This window comes from Limanda limanda, chromosome 7, assembly GCF_963576545.1.
Source record: "Limanda limanda chromosome 7, fLimLim1.1, whole genome shotgun sequence".
Classification (NCBI taxonomy): domain Eukaryota; kingdom Metazoa; phylum Chordata; class Actinopteri; order Pleuronectiformes; family Pleuronectidae; genus Limanda; species Limanda limanda.
The window spans coordinates 27605116-27621471 of record NC_083642.1 but is presented as its reverse complement, the minus strand read 5'-3'; the positions used below and the strand labels follow the sequence as shown (position 1 = coordinate 27621471).

Here is a 16356-nt window from a genome sequence, read left to right as displayed (position 1 = left end):
CTCGGAAGCTAAGCAGGGTCGGGCTTGGTTAGTACTTGGATGGGAGACCGCCTGGGAATACCAGGTGCTGTAAGCTTTTTCGAATTTGCTTTGCAACCAGCAGAGGGAACGGTTGCTGCTGCTTTAAAGGAGAAACATCTTGGAAAGAGCAGGAAAGACTCACCATCAAAGAAAACAAGGATATGGAACCCTGACATTATTACTGATGGAAATGATTGATAATTGTTATGATTTGATGATGGTGGTGGTGGTTCACATGTATAAATAAGGTATTGTGGGTTGAGTCTTTCGCTTACGGCCATACCACCCTGAGCACTCCCGATCTCGTCTGATCTCGGAAGCTAAGCAGGGTCGGGCTTGGTTAGTACTTGGATGGGAGACCGCCTGGGAATACCAGGTGCTGTAAGCTTTTTCGAATTTGCTTTGCAAACAGCAGAGGGAACGGTTGCTGCTGCTTTAAAGGAGAAACATCTTGGAAAGAGCAGGAAAGACTCACCATCAAAGAAAACAAGGATATGGAACCCTGACATTATTACTGATGGAAATGATTGATAATTGTCATGATTTGATGATGGTGGTGGTGGTTCACATGTATAAATAAGGTATTGTGGGTTGAGTCTTTCGCTTACGGCCATACCACCCTGAGCACGCCCGATCTCGTCTGATCTCGGAAGCTAAGCAGGGTCGGGCTTGGTTAGTACTTGGATGGGAGACCGCCTGGGAATACCAGGTGCTGTAAGCTTTTTCGAATTTGCTTTGCAACCAGCTGAGGGAACGGTTGCTGCTGCTTTAAAGGAGAAACATCTTGGAAAGAGCAGGAAAGACTCACCATCAAAGAAAACAAGGATATGGAACCCTGACATTATTACTGATGGAAATGATTGATAATTGTCATGATTTGATGATGGTGGTGGTGGTTCACATGTATAAATAAGGTATTGTGGGTTGAGTCTTTCGCTTACGGCCATACCACCCTGAGCACGCCCGATCTCGTCTGATCTCGGAAGCTAAGCAGGGTCGGGCTTGGTTAGTACTTGGATGGGAGACCGCCTGGGAATACCAGGTGCTGTAAGCTTTTTGGAATTTGCTTTGCAACCAGCAGAGGGAACGGTTGCTGCTGCTTTAAAGGAGAAACATCTTGGAAAGAGCAGGAAAGACTCAACATCAAAGAAAACAAGGATATGGAACCCTGACATTATTACTGATGGAAATGATTGATAATTGTCATGATTTGATGATGGTGGTGGTGGTTCACATGTATAAATAAGGTATTGTGGGTTGAGTCTTACGCTTACGGCCATACCACCCTGAGCACGCCTGATCTCGTCTGATCTCGGAAGCTAAGCATGGTCGGGCTTGGTTAGTACTTAGATGGGAGACCGCCTGGGAATACCAGGTGCTGTAAGCTTTTTCGAATTTGCTTTGCAACCAGCAGAGGGAACGGTTGCTGCTGCTTTAAAGGAGAAACATCTTGGAAAGAGCAGGAAAGACTCACCATCAAAGAAAACAAGGATATGGAACCCTGACATTATTACTGATGGAAATGATTGATAATTGTTATGATTTGATGATGGTGGTGGTGGTTCACATGTATAAATAAGGTATTGTGGGTTGAGTCTTTCGCTTACGGCCATACCACCCTGAGCACGCCCGATCTCGTCTGATCTCGGAAGCTAAGCAGGGTCGGGCTTGGTTAGTACTTGGATGGGAGACCGCCTGGGAATACCAGGTGCTGTAAGCTTTTTCGAATTTGCTTTGCAACCAGCAGAGGGAACAGTTGCTGCTGCTTTAAAGGAGAAACATCTTGGAAAGAGCAGGAAAGACTCAACATCAAAGAAAACAAGGATATGGAACCCTGACATTATTACTGATGGAAATGATTGATAATTGTCATGATTTGATGATGGTGGTGGTGGTTCACATGTATAAATAAGGTATTGTGGGTTGAGTCTTTCGCTTACGGCCATACCACCCTGAGCGCGCCTGATCTCGGAAGCTAAGCAGGGTCGGGCTTGGTTAGTACTTGGATGGGAGACCGCCTGGGAATACCAGGTACTGTAAGCTTTTTCGAATTTGCTTTGCAACCAGCAGAGGGAACAGTTGCTGCTGCTTTAAAGGAGAAACATCTTGGAAAGAGCAGGAAAGACTCAACATCAAAGAAAACAAGGATATGGAACCCTGACATTATTACTGATGGAAATGATTGATAATTGTCATGATTTGATGATGGTGGTGGTGGTTCACATGTATAAATAAGGTATTGTGGGTTGAGTCTTTCGCTTACGGCCATACCACCCTGAGCACGCCCGATCTCGTCTGATCTCGGAAGCTAAGCAGGGTCGGGCTTGGTTAGTACTTGGATGGGAGACCGCCTGGGAATACCAGGTGCTGTAAGCTTTTTCGAATTTGCTTTGCAACCAGCAGAGGGAACGGTTGCTGCTGCTTTAAAGGAGCAACATCTTGGAAAGAGCAGGAAAGACTCAACATCAAAGAAAACAAGGATATGGAACCCTGACATTATTACTGATGGAAATGATTGATAATTGTCATGATTTGATGATGGTGGTGGTGGTTCACATGTATAAATAAGGTATTGTGGGTTGAGTCTTTCGTTTACGGCCATACCACCCTGAGCACGCCCGATCTCGTCTGACCTCGGAAGCTAAGCAGGGTCGGGCTTGGTTAGTACTTGGATGGGAGACCGCCTGGGAATACCAGGTGCTGTAAGCTTTTTCGAATTTGCTTTGCAACCAGCAGAGGGAACGGTTGCTGCTGCTTTAAAGGAGAAACATCTTGGAAAGAGCAGGAAAGACTCACCATCAAAGAAAACAAGGATATGGAACCCTGACATTATTACTGATGGAAATGATTGATAATTGTCATGATTTGATGATGGTGGTGGTGGTTCACATGTATAAATAAGGTATTGTGGGTTGAGTCTTTCGTTTACGGCCATACCACCCTGAGCACGCCCGATCTCGTCTGATCTCGGAAGCTAAGCAGGGTCGGGCTTGGTTAGTACTTGGATGGGAGACCGCCTGGGAATACCAGGTGCTGTAAGCTTTTTCGAATTTGCTTTGCAACCAGCAGAGGGAACGGTTGCTGCTGCTTTAAAGGAGAAACATCTTGGAAAGAGCAGGAAAGACTCACCATCAAAGAAAACAAGGATATGGAACCCTGACATTATTACTGATGGAAATGCTTGATAATTGTCATGATTTGATGATGGTGGTGGTGGTTCACATGTATAAATAAGGTATTGTGGGTTGAGTCTTTCGCTTACGGCCATACCACCCTGAGCACGCCTGATCTCGGAAGCTAAGCAGGGTCGGGCTTGGTTAGTACTTGGATGGGAGACCGCCTGAGAATACCAGGTGCTGTAAGCTTTTTCGAATTTGCTTTGCAACCAGCAGAGGGAACGGTTGCTGCTGCTTTAAAGGAGAAACATCTTGGAAAGAGCAGGAAAGACTCAACATCAAAGAAAACAAGGATATGGAACCCTGACATTATTACTGATGGAAATGATTGATAATTGTCATGATTTGATGATGGTGGTGGTGGTTCACATGTATAAATAAGGTATTGTGGGTTGAGTCCTTCGCTTACGGCCATACCACCCTGAGCACGCCTGATCTCGGAAGCTAAGCAGGGTCAGGCTTGGTTAGTACTTGGATGGGAGACCGCCTGGGAATACCAGGTGCTGTAAGCTTTTTCGAATTTGCTTTGCAACCAGCAGAGGGAACGGTTGCTGCTGCTTTAAAGGAGAAACATCTTGGAAAGAGCAGGAAAGACTCACCATCAAAGAAAACAAGGATAGGGAACCCTGACATTATTACTGATGGAAATGCTTGATAATTGTCATGATTTGATGATGGTGGTTGTGGTTCACATGTATAAATAAGGTATTGTGGGTTGAGTCTTTCGCTTACGGCCATACCACCCTGAGCACGCCCGATCTCGTCTGATCTCGGAAGCTAAGCATGGTCGGGCTTTGTTAGTTCTTGGATGGGAGACAGCCTGAGAATACCAGGTGCTGGAAGCTTTTTAGAATTTGCTTTGCAACCAGTAGAGGGAACGGTTGCTGCTGCTTTAAAGGAGAAACATCTTGGAAAGAGCAGGAAAGACTCACCATCAAAGAAAACAAGGATATGGAACCCTGACATTATTACTGATGGAAATGCTTGATAATTGTAATGATTTGATGATGGTGGTGGTGGTTCACATGTATAAATAAGGTATTGTGGGTTGAGTCTTACGTTTACGGCCATATCACCCTGAGCACGCCCGATCTCGTCTGATCTCGGAAGCTAAGCATGGTCGGGCTTGGTTAGTACTTAGATGGGAGACCGCCTGGGAATACCAGGTGCTGTAAGCTTTTTCGAATTTGCTTTGCAACCAGCAGAGGGAACGGTTGCTGCTGCTTTAAAGGAGAAACATCTTGGAAAGAGCAGGAAATACTCAACATCAAAGAAAATAAGGATATGGAACCCTGACATTATTACTGATGGAAATGATTGATAGTTGTCATGATTTGATGATGGTGGTGGTGGTTCACATGTATAAATAAGGTATTGTGGGTTGAGTCTTTCGCTTACGGCCATACCACCCTGAGCACGCCTGATCTCGGAAGCTAAGCAGGGTCGGGCTTGGTTAGTACTTGGATGGGAGACCGCCTGGGAATACCAGGTGCTGTAAGCTTTTTCGAATTTGCTTTGCAACCAGCAGAGGGAACGGTTGCTGCTGCTTTAAAGGAGAAACATCTTGGAAAGAGCAGGAAAGACTCACCATCAAAGAAAACAAGGATAGGGAACCCTGACATTATTACTGATGGAAATGCTTGATAATTGTCATGATTTGATGATGGTGGTTGTGGTTCACATGTATAAATAAGGTATTGTGGGTTGAGTCTTTCGCTTACGGCCATACCACCCTGAGCACGCCCGATCTCGTCTGATCTCGGAAGCTAAGCAGGGTCGGGCTTGGTTAGTACTTGGATGGGAGACCGCCTGGGAATACCAGGTGCTGTAAGCTTTTTCGAATTTGCTTTGCAACCAGCAGAGGGAACGGTTGCTGCTGCTTTAAAGGAGAAACATCTTGGAAAGAGCAGGAAAGACTCAACATCAAAGAAAATAAGGATATGGAACGCTGACATTATTACTGATGGAAATGATTGATAATTGTCATGATTTGATGATGGTGGTGGTGGTTCACATGTATAAATAAGGTATTGTGGGTTGAGTCTTTCGCTTACGGCCATACCACCCTGAGCACGCACGATCTCGTCTGATCTCGGAAGCTAAGCAGGGTCGGGCTTGGTTAGTACTTGGATGGGAGACCGCCTGGGGATACCAGGTGCTGGAAGCTTTTTAGAATTTGCTTTGCAACCAGCAGAGGGAACGGTTGCTGCTGCTTTAAAGGAGAAACATCTTGGAAAGAGCAGGAAAGACTCACCATCAAAGAAAACAAGGATATGGAACCCTGACATTATTACTGATGGAAATGTTTGATAATTGTCATGATTTGATGATGGTGGTGGTGGTTCACATGTATAAATAAGGTATTTTGGGTTGAGTCTTTCGCTTACGGCCATACCACCCTGAGCACGCCCGATCTCGTCTGATCTCGGAAGCTAAGCAGGGTCGGGCTTGGTTAGTACTTGGATGGGAGACCGCCTGGGAATACCAGGTGCTGTAAGCTTTTTTGAATTTGCTTTGCAACCTGCTGAGGGAACGGTTGCTGCTGCTTTAAAGGAGAAACATCTTGGAAAGAGCAGGAAAGACTCACCATCAAAGAAAACAAGGATATGAAACCCTGACATTATTACTGATGGAAATGCTTGATAATTGTCATGATTTGATGATGGTGGTGGTGGTTCACATGTATAAATAAGGTATTGTGGGTTGAGTCTTTCGCTTACGGCCATACCACCCTGAGCACGCCCGATCTCGTCTGATCTCGGAAGCTAAGCAGGGTCGGGCTTGGTTAGTACTTGGATGGGAGACCGTCTGGGAATACCAGGTGCTGTATGCTTTTTCGAATTTGCTTTGCAACCAGCAGAGGGAACGGTTGCTGCTGCTTTAAAGGAGAAACATCTTGGAAAGAGCAGGAAAGACTCACCATCAAAGAAAACAAGGATATGGAACCCTGACATTATTACTGATGGAAATGCTTGATAATTGTCATGATTTGATGATGGTGGTGGTGGTTCACATGTATAAATAAGGTATTGTGGGTTGAGTCTTTCGCTTACGGCCATACCACCCTGAGCACGCCTGATCTCGGAAGCTAAGCAGGGTCGGGCTTGGTTAGTACTTGGATGGGAGACCGCCTGAGAATACCAGGTGCTGTAAGCTTTTTCGAATTTGCTTTGCAACCAGCAGAGGGAACGGTTGCTGCTGCTTTAAAGGAGAAACATCTTGGAAAGAGCAGGAAAGACTCACCATCAAAGAAAACAAGGATATGGAACCCTGACATTATTACTGATGGAAATGCTTGATAATTGTCATGATTTGATGATGGTGGTGGTGGTTCACATGTATAAATAAGGTATTGTGGGTTGAGTCTTTCGCTTACGGCCATACCACCCTGAGCACGCCTGATCTCGGAAGCTAAGCAGGGTCGGGCTTGGTTAGTACTTGGATGGGAGACCGCCTGAGAATACCAGGTGCTGTAAGCTTTTTCGAATTTGCTTTGCAACCAGCAGAGGGAACGGTTGCTGCTGCTTTAAAGGAGAAACATCTTGGAAAGAGCAGGAAAGACTCAACATCAAAGAAAACAAGGATATGGAACCCTGACATTATTACTGATGGAAATGATTGATAATTGTCATGATTTGATGATGGTGGTGGTGGTTCACATGTATAAATAAGGTATTGTGGGTTGAGTCCTTCGCTTACGGCCATACCACCCTGAGCACGCCTGATCTCGGAAGCTAAGCAGGGTCAGGCTTGGTTAGTACTTGGATGGGAGACCGCCTGGGAATACCAGGTGCTGTAAGCTTTTTTGAATTTGCTTTGCAACCTGCTGAGGGAACGGTTGCTGCTGCTTTAAAGGAGAAACATCTTGGAAAGAGCAGGAAAGACTCACCATCAAAGAAAACAAGGATATGAAACCCTGACATTATTACTGATGGAAATGCTTGATAATTGTCATGATTTGATGATGGTGGTGGTGGTTCACATGTATAAATAAGGTATTGTGGGTTGAGTCTTTCGCTTACGGCCATACCACCCTGAGCACGCCCGATCTCGTCTGATCTCGGAAGCTAAGCAGGGTCGGGCTTGGTTAGTACTTGGATGGGAGACCGTCTGGGAATACCAGGTGCTGTATGCTTTTTCGAATTTGCTTTGCAACCAGCAGAGGGAACGGTTGCTGCTGCTTTAAAGGAGAAACATCTTGGAAAGAGCAGGAAAGACTCACCATCAAAGAAAACAAGGATATGGAACCCTGACATTATTACTGATGGAAATGCTTGATAATTGTCATGATTTGATGATGGTGGTGGTGGTTCACATGTATAAATAAGGTATTGTGGGTTGAGTCTTTCGCTTACGGCCATACCACCCTGAGCACGCCTGATCTCGGAAGCTAAGCAGGGTCGGGCTTGGTTAGTACTTGGATGGGAGACCGCCTGAGAATACCAGGTGCTGTAAGCTTTTTCGAATTTGCTTTGCAACCAGCAGAGGGAACGGTTGCTGCTGCTTTAAAGGAGAAACATCTTGGAAAGAGCAGGAAAGACTCACCATCAAAGAAAACAAGGATATGGAACCCTGACATTATTACTGATGGAAATGCTTGATAATTGTCATGATTTGATGATGGTGGTGGTGGTTCACATGTATAAATAAGGTATTGTGGGTTGAGTCTTTCGCTTACGGCCATACCACCCTGAGCACGCCTGATCTCGGAAGCTAAGCAGGGTCGGGCTTGGTTAGTACTTGGATGGGAGACCGCCTGAGAATACCAGGTGCTGTAAGCTTTTTCGAATTTGCTTTGCAACCAGCAGAGGGAACGGTTGCTGCTGCTTTAAAGGAGAAACATCTTGGAAAGAGCAGGAAAGACTCAACATCAAAGAAAACAAGGATATGGAACCCTGACATTATTACTGATGGAAATGATTGATAATTGTCATGATTTGATGATGGTGGTGGTGGTTCACATGTATAAATAAGGTATTGTGGGTTGAGTCCTTCGCTTACGGCCATACCACCCTGAGCACGCCTGATCTCGGAAGCTAAGCAGGGTCAGGCTTGGTTAGTACTTGGATGGGAGACCGCCTGGGAATACCAGGTGCTGTAAGCTTTTTCGAATTTGCTTTGCAACCAGCAGAGGGAACGGTTGCTGCTGCTTTAAAGGAGAAACATCTTGGAAAGAGCAGGAAAGACTCACCATCAAAGAAAACAAGGATAGGGAACCCTGACATTATTACTGATGGAAATGCTTGATAATTGTCATGATTTGATGATGGTGGTTGTGGTTCACATGTATAAATAAGGTATTGTGGGTTGAGTCTTTCGCTTACGGCCATACCACCCTGAGCACGCCCGATCTCGTCTGATCTCGGAAGCTAAGCATGGTCGGGCTTTGTTAGTTCTTGGATGGGAGACAGCCTGAGAATACCAGGTGCTGGAAGCTTTTTAGAATTTGCTTTGCAACCAGTAGAGGGAACGGTTGCTGCTGCTTTAAAGGAGAAACATCTTGGAAAGAGCAGGAAAGACTCACCATCAAAGAAAACAAGGATATGGAACCCTGACATTATTACTGATGGAAATGCTTGATAATTGTAATGATTTGATGATGGTGGTGGTGGTTCACATGTATAAATAAGGTATTGTGGGTTGAGTCTTACGTTTACGGCCATATCACCCTGAGCACGCCCGATCTCGTCTGATCTCGGAAGCTAAGCATGGTCAGGCTTGGTTAGTACTTAGATGGGAGACCGCCTGGGAATACCAGGTGCTGTAAGCTTTTTCGAATTTGCTTTGCAACCAGCAGAGGGAACGGTTGCTGCTGCTTTAAAGGAGAAACATCTTGGAAAGAGCAGGAAATACTCAACATCAAAGAAAATAAGGATATGGAACCCTGACATTATTACTGATGGAAATGATTGATAGTTGTCATGATTTGATGATGGTGGTGGTGGTTCACATGTATAAATAAGGTATTGTGGGTTGAGTCTTTCGCTTACGGCCATACCACCCTGAGCACGCCTGATCTCGGAAGCTAAGCAGGGTCGGGCTTGGTTAGTACTTGGATGGGAGACCGCCTGGGAATACCAGGTGCTGTAAGCTTTTTCGAATTTGCTTTGCAACCAGCAGAGGGAACGGTTGCTGCTGCTTTAAAGGAGAAACATCTTGGAAAGAGCAGGAAAGACTCACCATCAAAGAAAACAAGGATAGGGAACCCTGACATTATTACTGATGGAAATGCTTGATAATTGTCATGATTTGATGATGGTGGTTGTGGTTCACATGTATAAATAAGGTATTGTGGGTTGAGTCTTTCGCTTACGGCCATACCACCCTGAGCACGCCCGATCTCGTCTGATCTCGGAAGCTAAGCAGGGTCGGGCTTGGTTAGTACTTGGATGGGAGACCGCCTGGGAATACCAGGTGCTGTAAGCTTTTTCGAATTTGCTTTGCAACCAGCAGAGGGAACGGTTGCTGCTGCTTTAAAGGAGAAACATCTTGGAAAGAGCAGGAAAGACTCAACATCAAAGAAAATAAGGATATGGAACGCTGACATTATTACTGATGGAAATGATTGATAATTGTCATGATTTGATGATGGTGGTGGTGGTTCACATGTATAAATAAGGTATTGTGGGTTGAGTCTTTCGCTTACGGCCATACCACCCTGAGCACGCCTGATCTCGGAAGCTAAGCAGGGTCGGGCTTGGTTAGTACTTGGATGGGAGACCGCCTGGGAATACCAGGTGCTGTAAGCTTTTTCGAATTTGCTTTGCAACCAGCAGAGGGAACGGTTGCTGCTGCTTTAAAGGAGAAACATCTTGGAAAGAGCAGGAAAGACTCAACATCAAAGAAAACAAGGATATGGAACCCTGACATTATTACTGATGGAAATGCTTGATAATTGTCATGATTTGATGATGGTGGTTGTGGTTCACATGTATAAATAAGGTATTGTGGGTTGAGTCTTTCGCTTACGGCCATACCACCCTGAGCACGCCCGATCTCGTCTGATCTCGGAAGCTAAGCATGGTCGGGCTTGGTTAGTTCTTGGATGGGAGACAGCCTGAGAATACCAGGTGCTGGAAGCTTTTTAGAATTTGCTTTGCAACCAGTAGAGGGAACGGTTGCTGCTGCTTTAAAGGAGAAACATCTTGGAAAGAGCAGGAAAGACTCACCATCAAAGAAAACAAGGATATGGAACCCTGACATTATTACTGATGGAAATGATTGATAATTGTCATGATTTGATGATGGTGGTGGTGGTTCACATGTATAAATAAGGTATTGTGGGTTGAGTCTTTCGTTTACGGCCATACCACCCTGAGCACGCACGATCTCGTCTGATCTCGGAAGCTAAGCAGGGTCGGGCTTGGTTAGTACTTGGATGGGAGACCGCCTGGGGATACCAGGTGCTGGAAGCTTTTTAGAATTTGCTTTGCAACCAGCAGAGGGAACGGTTGCTGCTGCTTTAAAGGAGAAACATCTTGGAAAGAGCAGGAAAGACTCACCATCAAAGAAAACAAGGATATGGAACCCTGACATTATTACTGATGGAAATGTTTGATAATTGTCATGATTTGATGATGGTGGTGGTGGTTCACATGTATAAATAAGGTATTTTGGGTTGAGTCTTTCGCTTACGGCCATACCACCCTGAGCACGCCCGATCTCGTCTGATCTCGGAAGCTAAGCAGGGTCGGGCTTGGTTAGTACTTGGATGGGAGACCGCCTGGGAATACCAGGTGCTGTAAGCTTTTTTGAATTTGCTTTGCAACCTGCTGAGGGAACGGTTGCTGCTGCTTTAAAGGAGAAACATCTTGGAAAGAGCAGGAAAGACTCACCATCAAAGAAAACAAGGATATGAAACCCTGACATTATTACTGATGGAAATGCTTGATAATTGTCATGATTTGATGATGGTGGTGGTGGTTCACATGTATAAATAAGGTATTGTGGGTTGAGTCTTTCGCTTACGGCCATACCACCCTGAGCACGCCCGATCTCGTCTGATCTCGGAAGCTAAGCAGGGTCGGGCTTGGTTAGTACTTGGATGGGAGACCGTCTGGGAATACCAGGTGCTGTATGCTTTTTCGAATTTGCTTTGCAACCAGCAGAGGGAACGGTTGCTGCTGCTTTAAAGGAGAAACATCTTGGAAAGAGCAGGAAAGACTCACCATCAAAGAAAACAAGGATATGGAACCCTGACATTATTACTGATGGAAATGCTTGATAATTGTCATGATTTGATGATGGTGGTGGTGGTTCACATGTATAAATAAGGTATTGTGGGTTGAGTCTTTCGCTTACGGCCATACCACCCTGAGCACGCCTGATCTCGGAAGCTAAGCAGGGTCGGGCTTGGTTAGTACTTGGATGGGAGACCGCCTGAGAATACCAGGTGCTGTAAGCTTTTTCGAATTTGCTTTGCAACCAGCAGAGGGAACGGTTGCTGCTGCTTTAAAGGAGAAACATCTTGGAAAGAGCAGGAAAGACTCAACATCAAAGAAAACAAGGATATGGAACCCTGACATTATTACTGATGGAAATGATTGATAATTGTCATGATTTGATGATGGTGGTGGTGGTTCACATGTATAAATAAGGTATTGTGGGTTGAGTCCTTCGCTTACGGCCATACCACCCTGAGCACGCCTGATCTCGGAAGCTAAGCAGGGTCAGGCTTGGTTAGTACTTGGATGGGAGACCGCCTGGGAATACCAGGTGCTGTAAGCTTTTTCGAATTTGCTTTGCAACCAGCAGAGGGAACGGTTGCTGCTGCTTTAAAGGAGAAACATCTTGGAAAGAGCAGGAAAGACTCACCATCAAAGAAAACAAGGATAGGGAACCCTGACATTATTACTGATGGAAATGCTTGATAATTGTCATGATTTGATGATGGTGGTTGTGGTTCACATGTATAAATAAGGTATTGTGGGTTGAGTCTTTCGCTTACGGCCATACCACCCTGAGCACGCCCGATCTCGTCTGATCTCGGAAGCTAAGCATGGTCGGGCTTTGTTAGTTCTTGGATGGGAGACAGCCTGAGAATACCAGGTGCTGGAAGCTTTTTAGAATTTGCTTTGCAACCAGTAGAGGGAACGGTTGCTGCTGCTTTAAAGGAGAAACATCTTGGAAAGAGCAGGAAAGACTCACCATCAAAGAAAACAAGGATATGGAACCCTGACATTATTACTGATGGAAATGCTTGATAATTGTAATGATTTGATGATGGTGGTGGTGGTTCACATGTATAAATAAGGTATTGTGGGTTGAGTCTTACGTTTACGGCCATATCACCCTGAGCACGCCCGATCTCGTCTGATCTCGGAAGCTAAGCATGGTCGGGCTTGGTTAGTACTTAGATGGGAGACCGCCTGGGAATACCAGGTGCTGTAAGCTTTTTCGAATTTGCTTTGCAACCAGCAGAGGGAACGGTTGCTGCTGCTTTAAAGGAGAAACATCTTGGAAAGAGCAGGAAATACTCAACATCAAAGAAAATAAGGATATGGAACCCTGACATTATTACTGATGGAAATGATTGATAGTTGTCATGATTTGATGATGGTGGTGGTGGTTCACATGTATAAATAAGGTATTGTGGGTTGAGTCTTTCGCTTACGGCCATACCACCCTGAGCACGCCTGATCTCGGAAGCTAAGCAGGGTCGGGCTTGGTTAGTACTTGGATGGGAGACCGCCTGGGAATACCAGGTGCTGTAAGCTTTTTCGAATTTGCTTTGCAACCAGCAGAGGGAACGGTTGCTGCTGCTTTAAAGGAGAAACATCTTGGAAAGAGCAGGAAAGACTCACCATCAAAGAAAACAAGGATAGGGAACCCTGACATTATAACTGATGGAAATGCTTGATAATTGTCATGATTTGATGATGGTGGTTGTGGTTCACATGTATAAATAAGGTATTGTGGGTTGAGTCTTTCGCTTACGGCCATACCACCCTGAGCACGCCCGATCTCGTCTGATCTCGGAAGCTAAGCAGGGTCGGGCTTGGTTAGTACTTGGATGGGAGACCGCCTGGGAATACCAGGTGCTGTAAGCTTTTTCGAATTTGCTTTGCAACCAGCAGAGGGAACGGTTGCTGCTGCTTTAAAGGAGAAACATCTTGGAAAGAGCAGGAAAGACTCAACATCAAAGAAAATAAGGATATGGAACGCTGACATTATTACTGATGGAAATGATTGATAATTGTCATGATTTGATGATGGTGGTGGTGGTTCACATGTATAAATAAGGTATTGTGGGTTGAGTCTTTCGCTTACGGCCATACCACCCTGAGCACGCCTGATCTCGGAAGCTAAGCAGGGTCGGGCTTGGTTAGTACTTGGATGGGAGACCGCCTGGGAATACCAGGTGCTGTAAGCTTTTTCGAATTTGCTTTGCAACCAGCAGAGGGAACGGTTGCTGCTGCTTTAAAGGAGAAACATCTTGGAAAGAGCAGGAAAGACTCAACATCAAAGAAAACAAGGATATGGAACCCTGACATTATTACTGATGGAAATGCTTGATAATTGTCATGATTTGATGATGGTGGTTGTGGTTCACATGTATAAATAAGGTATTGTGGGTTGAGTCTTTCGCTTACGGCCATACCACCCTGAGCACGCCCGATCTCGTCTGATCTCGGAAGCTAAGCATGGTCGGGCTTGGTTAGTTCTTGGATGGGAGACAGCCTGAGAATACCAGGTGCTGGAAGCTTTTTAGAATTTGCTTTGCAACCAGTAGAGGGAACGGTTGCTGCTGCTTTAAAGGAGAAACATCTTGGAAAGAGCAGGAAAGACTCACCATCAAAGAAAACAAGGATATGGAACCCTGACATTATTACTGATGGAAATGATTGATAATTGTCATGATTTGATGATGGTGGTGGTGGTTCACATGTATAAATAAGGTATTGTGGGTTGAGTCTTTCGTTTACGGCCATACCACCCTGAGCACGCACGATCTCGTCTGATCTCGGAAGCTAAGCAGGGTCGGGCTTGGTTAGTACTTGGATGGGAGACCGCCTGGGGATACCAGGTGCTGGAAGCTTTTTAGAATTTGCTTTGCAACCAGCAGAGGGAACGGTTGCTGCTGCTTTAAAGGAGAAACATCTTGGAAAGAGCAGGAAAGACTCACCATCAAAGAAAACAAGGATATGGAACCCTGACATTATTACTGATGGAAATGTTTGATAATTGTCATGATTTGATGATGGTGGTGGTGGTTCACATGTATAAATAAGGTATTTTGGGTTGAGTCTTTCGCTTACGGCCATACCACCCTGAGCACGCCCGATCTCGTCTGATCTCGGAAGCTAAGCAGGGTCGGGCTTGGTTAGTACTTGGATGGGAGACCGCCTGGGAATACCAGGTGCTGTAAGCTTTTTTGAATTTGCTTTGCAACCTGCTGAGGGAACGGTTGCTGCTGCTTTAAAGGAGAAACATCTTGGAAAGAGCAGGAAAGACTCACCATCAAAGAAAACAAGGATATGAAACCCTGACATTATTACTGATGGAAATGCTTGATAATTGTCATGATTTGATGATGGTGGTGGTGGTTGACATGTATAAATAAGGTATTGTGGGTTGAGTCTTTCGCTTACGGCCATACCACCCTGAGCACGCCCGATCTCGTCTGATCTCGGAAGCTAAGCAGGGTCGGGCTTGGTTAGTACTTGGATGGGAGACCGTCTGGGAATACCAGGTGCTGTATGCTTTTTCGAATTTGCTTTGCAACCAGCAGAGGGAACGGTTGCTGCTGCTTTAAAGGAGAAACATCTTGGAAAGAGCAGGAAAGACTCAACATCAAAGAAAACAAGGATATGGAACCCTGAAATTATTACTGATGAAAATGATTGATAATTGTCATGATTTGATGATGGTGGTGGTGGTTCACATGTATAAATAAGGTAATGTGGGTTGAGTCTCTCGCTTACGGCCATACCACCCTGAGCACGCCCGATCTCGTCTGATCTCGGAAGCTAAGCAGGGTAGGGCTTGGTTAGTACTTGGATGGGAGACCGCCTGGGAATACCAGGTGCTGTAAGCTTTTTCGAATAAGCTTTGCAACCAGCAGAGGGAACAGTTGCTGCTGCTTTAAAGGAGAAACATCTTGGAAAGAGCAGGAAAGACTCACCATCAAAGAAAACAAGGATAGGGAACCCTGACATTATTACTGATGGAAATGCTTGATAATTGTCATGATTTGATGATGGTGGTGGTGGTTCACATGTATAAATAAGGTATTGTGGGTTGAGTCTCTCGCTTACGGCCATACCACCCTGAGCACGCCCGATCTCGTCTGATCTCGGAAGCTAAGCAGGGTCGGGCTTGGTTAGTACCTGGATGGGAGACCGCCTGGGAATACCAGGTGCTGTAAGCTTTTTCGAATAAGCTTTGCAACCAGCAGAGGGAACAGTTGCTGCTGCTTTAAAGGAGAAACATCTTGGAAAGAGCAGGAAAGACTCACCATCAAAGAAAACAAGGATAGGGAACCCTGACATTATTACTGATGGAAATGCTTGATAATTGTCATGATTTGATGATGGTGGTTGTGGTTCACATGTATAAATAAGGTATTGTGGGTTGAGTCTTTCGCTTACGGCCATACCACCCTGAGCACGCCCGATTTCGTCTGATCTCGGAAGCTAAACAGGGTCGGGCTTGGTTAGTTCTTGGATGGGAGACCGCCTGAGAATACCAGGTGCTGGAAGCTTTTTAGAATTTGCTTTGCAACCAGCAGAGGGAACGGTTGCTGCTGCTTTAAAGGAGAAACATCTTGGAAAGAGCAGGAAAGACTCACCATCAAAGAAAACAAGGATATGGAACCCTGACATTATTACTGATGGAAATGATTGATAATTGTCATGATTTGATGATGGTGGTGGTGGTTCACATGTATAAATAAGGTATTGTGGGTTGAGTCTTTCGCTTACGGCCATACCACCCTGAGCACGCCCGATCTCGTCTGATCTCGGAAGCTAAGCATGGTCTGGCTTGGTTAGTACTTGGATGGGAGACCGCCTGGGAATACCAGGTGCTGTAAGCTTTTTCGAATTTGCTTTGCAACCAGCTGAGGGAACGGTTGTTGCTGCTTTAAAGGAGAAACATCTTGGAAAGAGCAGGAAAGACTCACCATCAAAGAAAACAAGGATATGGAACCCTGACATTA

General features: G+C 45.3%; 26 non-coding genes and 24 pseudogenes across 26 annotated transcripts; all 50 read left to right on the top strand.

The window, feature by feature from the left end:
• Positions 1–76, top strand: part of LOC133007829 (5S ribosomal RNA) — a 109-nt pseudogene extending 33 nt beyond the window's left edge.
• Positions 77–290: 214 nt separating this feature from the next.
• On the top strand, positions 291–409 carry LOC133005964 (5S ribosomal RNA). Its single transcript, XR_009678525.1, has one exon. It is a non-coding gene; the product is annotated as a 5S ribosomal RNA (ribosomal RNA).
• A 214-nt stretch (positions 410–623) lies between these two features.
• On the top strand, positions 624–742 carry LOC133005895 (5S ribosomal RNA). Its single transcript, XR_009678459.1, has one exon. It is a non-coding gene; the product is annotated as a 5S ribosomal RNA (ribosomal RNA).
• A 214-nt stretch (positions 743–956) lies between these two features.
• On the top strand, positions 957–1075 carry LOC133005894 (5S ribosomal RNA). The gene has a single exon (XR_009678458.1). It is a non-coding gene; the product is annotated as a 5S ribosomal RNA (ribosomal RNA).
• A 214-nt stretch (positions 1076–1289) lies between these two features.
• Positions 1290–1408, top strand: LOC133007140 (5S ribosomal RNA). Its single transcript, XR_009679631.1, has one exon. It is a non-coding gene; the product is annotated as a 5S ribosomal RNA (ribosomal RNA).
• A 214-nt stretch (positions 1409–1622) lies between these two features.
• On the top strand, positions 1623–1741 carry LOC133005892 (5S ribosomal RNA). The gene has a single exon (XR_009678456.1). It is a non-coding gene; the product is annotated as a 5S ribosomal RNA (ribosomal RNA).
• A 214-nt stretch (positions 1742–1955) lies between these two features.
• On the top strand, positions 1956–2064 carry LOC133007816 (5S ribosomal RNA; annotated as a pseudogene).
• Positions 2065–2278: 214 nt separating this feature from the next.
• On the top strand, positions 2279–2397 carry LOC133005891 (5S ribosomal RNA). The gene has a single exon (XR_009678455.1). It is a non-coding gene; the product is annotated as a 5S ribosomal RNA (ribosomal RNA).
• Positions 2398–2611: 214 nt separating this feature from the next.
• LOC133006059 (5S ribosomal RNA) lies at positions 2612–2730 on the top strand. Its single transcript, XR_009678614.1, has one exon. It is a non-coding gene; the product is annotated as a 5S ribosomal RNA (ribosomal RNA).
• Positions 2731–2944: 214 nt separating this feature from the next.
• Positions 2945–3063, top strand: LOC133005996 (5S ribosomal RNA). The gene has a single exon (XR_009678554.1). It is a non-coding gene; the product is annotated as a 5S ribosomal RNA (ribosomal RNA).
• Positions 3064–3277: 214 nt separating this feature from the next.
• LOC133007807 (5S ribosomal RNA) lies at positions 3278–3386 on the top strand (annotated as a pseudogene).
• A 214-nt stretch (positions 3387–3600) lies between these two features.
• Positions 3601–3709, top strand: LOC133007837 (5S ribosomal RNA; annotated as a pseudogene).
• A 214-nt stretch (positions 3710–3923) lies between these two features.
• LOC133007853 (5S ribosomal RNA) lies at positions 3924–4042 on the top strand (annotated as a pseudogene).
• Positions 4043–4256: 214 nt separating this feature from the next.
• Positions 4257–4375, top strand: LOC133007319 (5S ribosomal RNA). The gene has a single exon (XR_009679799.1). It is a non-coding gene; the product is annotated as a 5S ribosomal RNA (ribosomal RNA).
• Positions 4376–4589: 214 nt separating this feature from the next.
• Positions 4590–4698, top strand: LOC133007792 (5S ribosomal RNA; annotated as a pseudogene).
• Positions 4699–4912: 214 nt separating this feature from the next.
• Positions 4913–5031, top strand: LOC133005890 (5S ribosomal RNA). The gene has a single exon (XR_009678454.1). It is a non-coding gene; the product is annotated as a 5S ribosomal RNA (ribosomal RNA).
• A 214-nt stretch (positions 5032–5245) lies between these two features.
• LOC133007684 (5S ribosomal RNA) lies at positions 5246–5364 on the top strand. Its single transcript, XR_009680141.1, has one exon. It is a non-coding gene; the product is annotated as a 5S ribosomal RNA (ribosomal RNA).
• Positions 5365–5578: 214 nt separating this feature from the next.
• LOC133005889 (5S ribosomal RNA) lies at positions 5579–5697 on the top strand. The gene has a single exon (XR_009678453.1). It is a non-coding gene; the product is annotated as a 5S ribosomal RNA (ribosomal RNA).
• A 214-nt stretch (positions 5698–5911) lies between these two features.
• Positions 5912–6030, top strand: LOC133006625 (5S ribosomal RNA). Its single transcript, XR_009679144.1, has one exon. It is a non-coding gene; the product is annotated as a 5S ribosomal RNA (ribosomal RNA).
• A 214-nt stretch (positions 6031–6244) lies between these two features.
• Positions 6245–6353, top strand: LOC133007806 (5S ribosomal RNA; annotated as a pseudogene).
• A 214-nt stretch (positions 6354–6567) lies between these two features.
• Positions 6568–6676, top strand: LOC133007805 (5S ribosomal RNA; annotated as a pseudogene).
• Positions 6677–6890: 214 nt separating this feature from the next.
• LOC133007836 (5S ribosomal RNA) lies at positions 6891–6999 on the top strand (annotated as a pseudogene).
• A 214-nt stretch (positions 7000–7213) lies between these two features.
• On the top strand, positions 7214–7332 carry LOC133006622 (5S ribosomal RNA). The gene has a single exon (XR_009679143.1). It is a non-coding gene; the product is annotated as a 5S ribosomal RNA (ribosomal RNA).
• Positions 7333–7546: 214 nt separating this feature from the next.
• On the top strand, positions 7547–7655 carry LOC133007804 (5S ribosomal RNA; annotated as a pseudogene).
• A 214-nt stretch (positions 7656–7869) lies between these two features.
• On the top strand, positions 7870–7978 carry LOC133007803 (5S ribosomal RNA; annotated as a pseudogene).
• A 214-nt stretch (positions 7979–8192) lies between these two features.
• Positions 8193–8301, top strand: LOC133007834 (5S ribosomal RNA; annotated as a pseudogene).
• Positions 8302–8515: 214 nt separating this feature from the next.
• On the top strand, positions 8516–8634 carry LOC133007852 (5S ribosomal RNA; annotated as a pseudogene).
• Positions 8635–8848: 214 nt separating this feature from the next.
• Positions 8849–8967, top strand: LOC133007683 (5S ribosomal RNA). The gene has a single exon (XR_009680140.1). It is a non-coding gene; the product is annotated as a 5S ribosomal RNA (ribosomal RNA).
• Positions 8968–9181: 214 nt separating this feature from the next.
• On the top strand, positions 9182–9290 carry LOC133007791 (5S ribosomal RNA; annotated as a pseudogene).
• Positions 9291–9504: 214 nt separating this feature from the next.
• LOC133005888 (5S ribosomal RNA) lies at positions 9505–9623 on the top strand. The gene has a single exon (XR_009678452.1). It is a non-coding gene; the product is annotated as a 5S ribosomal RNA (ribosomal RNA).
• Positions 9624–9837: 214 nt separating this feature from the next.
• Positions 9838–9946, top strand: LOC133007790 (5S ribosomal RNA; annotated as a pseudogene).
• A 214-nt stretch (positions 9947–10160) lies between these two features.
• Positions 10161–10279, top strand: LOC133007820 (5S ribosomal RNA; annotated as a pseudogene).
• Positions 10280–10493: 214 nt separating this feature from the next.
• Positions 10494–10612, top strand: LOC133007720 (5S ribosomal RNA; annotated as a pseudogene).
• A 214-nt stretch (positions 10613–10826) lies between these two features.
• LOC133005886 (5S ribosomal RNA) lies at positions 10827–10945 on the top strand. The gene has a single exon (XR_009678450.1). It is a non-coding gene; the product is annotated as a 5S ribosomal RNA (ribosomal RNA).
• A 214-nt stretch (positions 10946–11159) lies between these two features.
• LOC133006621 (5S ribosomal RNA) lies at positions 11160–11278 on the top strand. The gene has a single exon (XR_009679142.1). It is a non-coding gene; the product is annotated as a 5S ribosomal RNA (ribosomal RNA).
• Positions 11279–11492: 214 nt separating this feature from the next.
• On the top strand, positions 11493–11601 carry LOC133007801 (5S ribosomal RNA; annotated as a pseudogene).
• Positions 11602–11815: 214 nt separating this feature from the next.
• LOC133007833 (5S ribosomal RNA) lies at positions 11816–11924 on the top strand (annotated as a pseudogene).
• Positions 11925–12138: 214 nt separating this feature from the next.
• On the top strand, positions 12139–12257 carry LOC133007851 (5S ribosomal RNA; annotated as a pseudogene).
• Positions 12258–12471: 214 nt separating this feature from the next.
• On the top strand, positions 12472–12590 carry LOC133007318 (5S ribosomal RNA). Its single transcript, XR_009679798.1, has one exon. It is a non-coding gene; the product is annotated as a 5S ribosomal RNA (ribosomal RNA).
• A 214-nt stretch (positions 12591–12804) lies between these two features.
• On the top strand, positions 12805–12913 carry LOC133007789 (5S ribosomal RNA; annotated as a pseudogene).
• A 214-nt stretch (positions 12914–13127) lies between these two features.
• On the top strand, positions 13128–13246 carry LOC133005885 (5S ribosomal RNA). The gene has a single exon (XR_009678449.1). It is a non-coding gene; the product is annotated as a 5S ribosomal RNA (ribosomal RNA).
• A 214-nt stretch (positions 13247–13460) lies between these two features.
• LOC133007787 (5S ribosomal RNA) lies at positions 13461–13569 on the top strand (annotated as a pseudogene).
• Positions 13570–13783: 214 nt separating this feature from the next.
• Positions 13784–13902, top strand: LOC133007819 (5S ribosomal RNA; annotated as a pseudogene).
• A 214-nt stretch (positions 13903–14116) lies between these two features.
• Positions 14117–14235, top strand: LOC133007719 (5S ribosomal RNA; annotated as a pseudogene).
• A 214-nt stretch (positions 14236–14449) lies between these two features.
• Positions 14450–14568, top strand: LOC133005884 (5S ribosomal RNA). Its single transcript, XR_009678448.1, has one exon. It is a non-coding gene; the product is annotated as a 5S ribosomal RNA (ribosomal RNA).
• A 214-nt stretch (positions 14569–14782) lies between these two features.
• LOC133006620 (5S ribosomal RNA) lies at positions 14783–14901 on the top strand. Its single transcript, XR_009679141.1, has one exon. It is a non-coding gene; the product is annotated as a 5S ribosomal RNA (ribosomal RNA).
• A 214-nt stretch (positions 14902–15115) lies between these two features.
• Positions 15116–15234, top strand: LOC133006595 (5S ribosomal RNA). Its single transcript, XR_009679117.1, has one exon. It is a non-coding gene; the product is annotated as a 5S ribosomal RNA (ribosomal RNA).
• A 214-nt stretch (positions 15235–15448) lies between these two features.
• LOC133005990 (5S ribosomal RNA) lies at positions 15449–15567 on the top strand. The gene has a single exon (XR_009678549.1). It is a non-coding gene; the product is annotated as a 5S ribosomal RNA (ribosomal RNA).
• A 214-nt stretch (positions 15568–15781) lies between these two features.
• Positions 15782–15900, top strand: LOC133007699 (5S ribosomal RNA). The gene has a single exon (XR_009680155.1). It is a non-coding gene; the product is annotated as a 5S ribosomal RNA (ribosomal RNA).
• Positions 15901–16114: 214 nt separating this feature from the next.
• On the top strand, positions 16115–16233 carry LOC133007359 (5S ribosomal RNA). The gene has a single exon (XR_009679836.1). It is a non-coding gene; the product is annotated as a 5S ribosomal RNA (ribosomal RNA).
• The last annotated feature ends 123 nt before the right edge of the window (positions 16234–16356 follow it).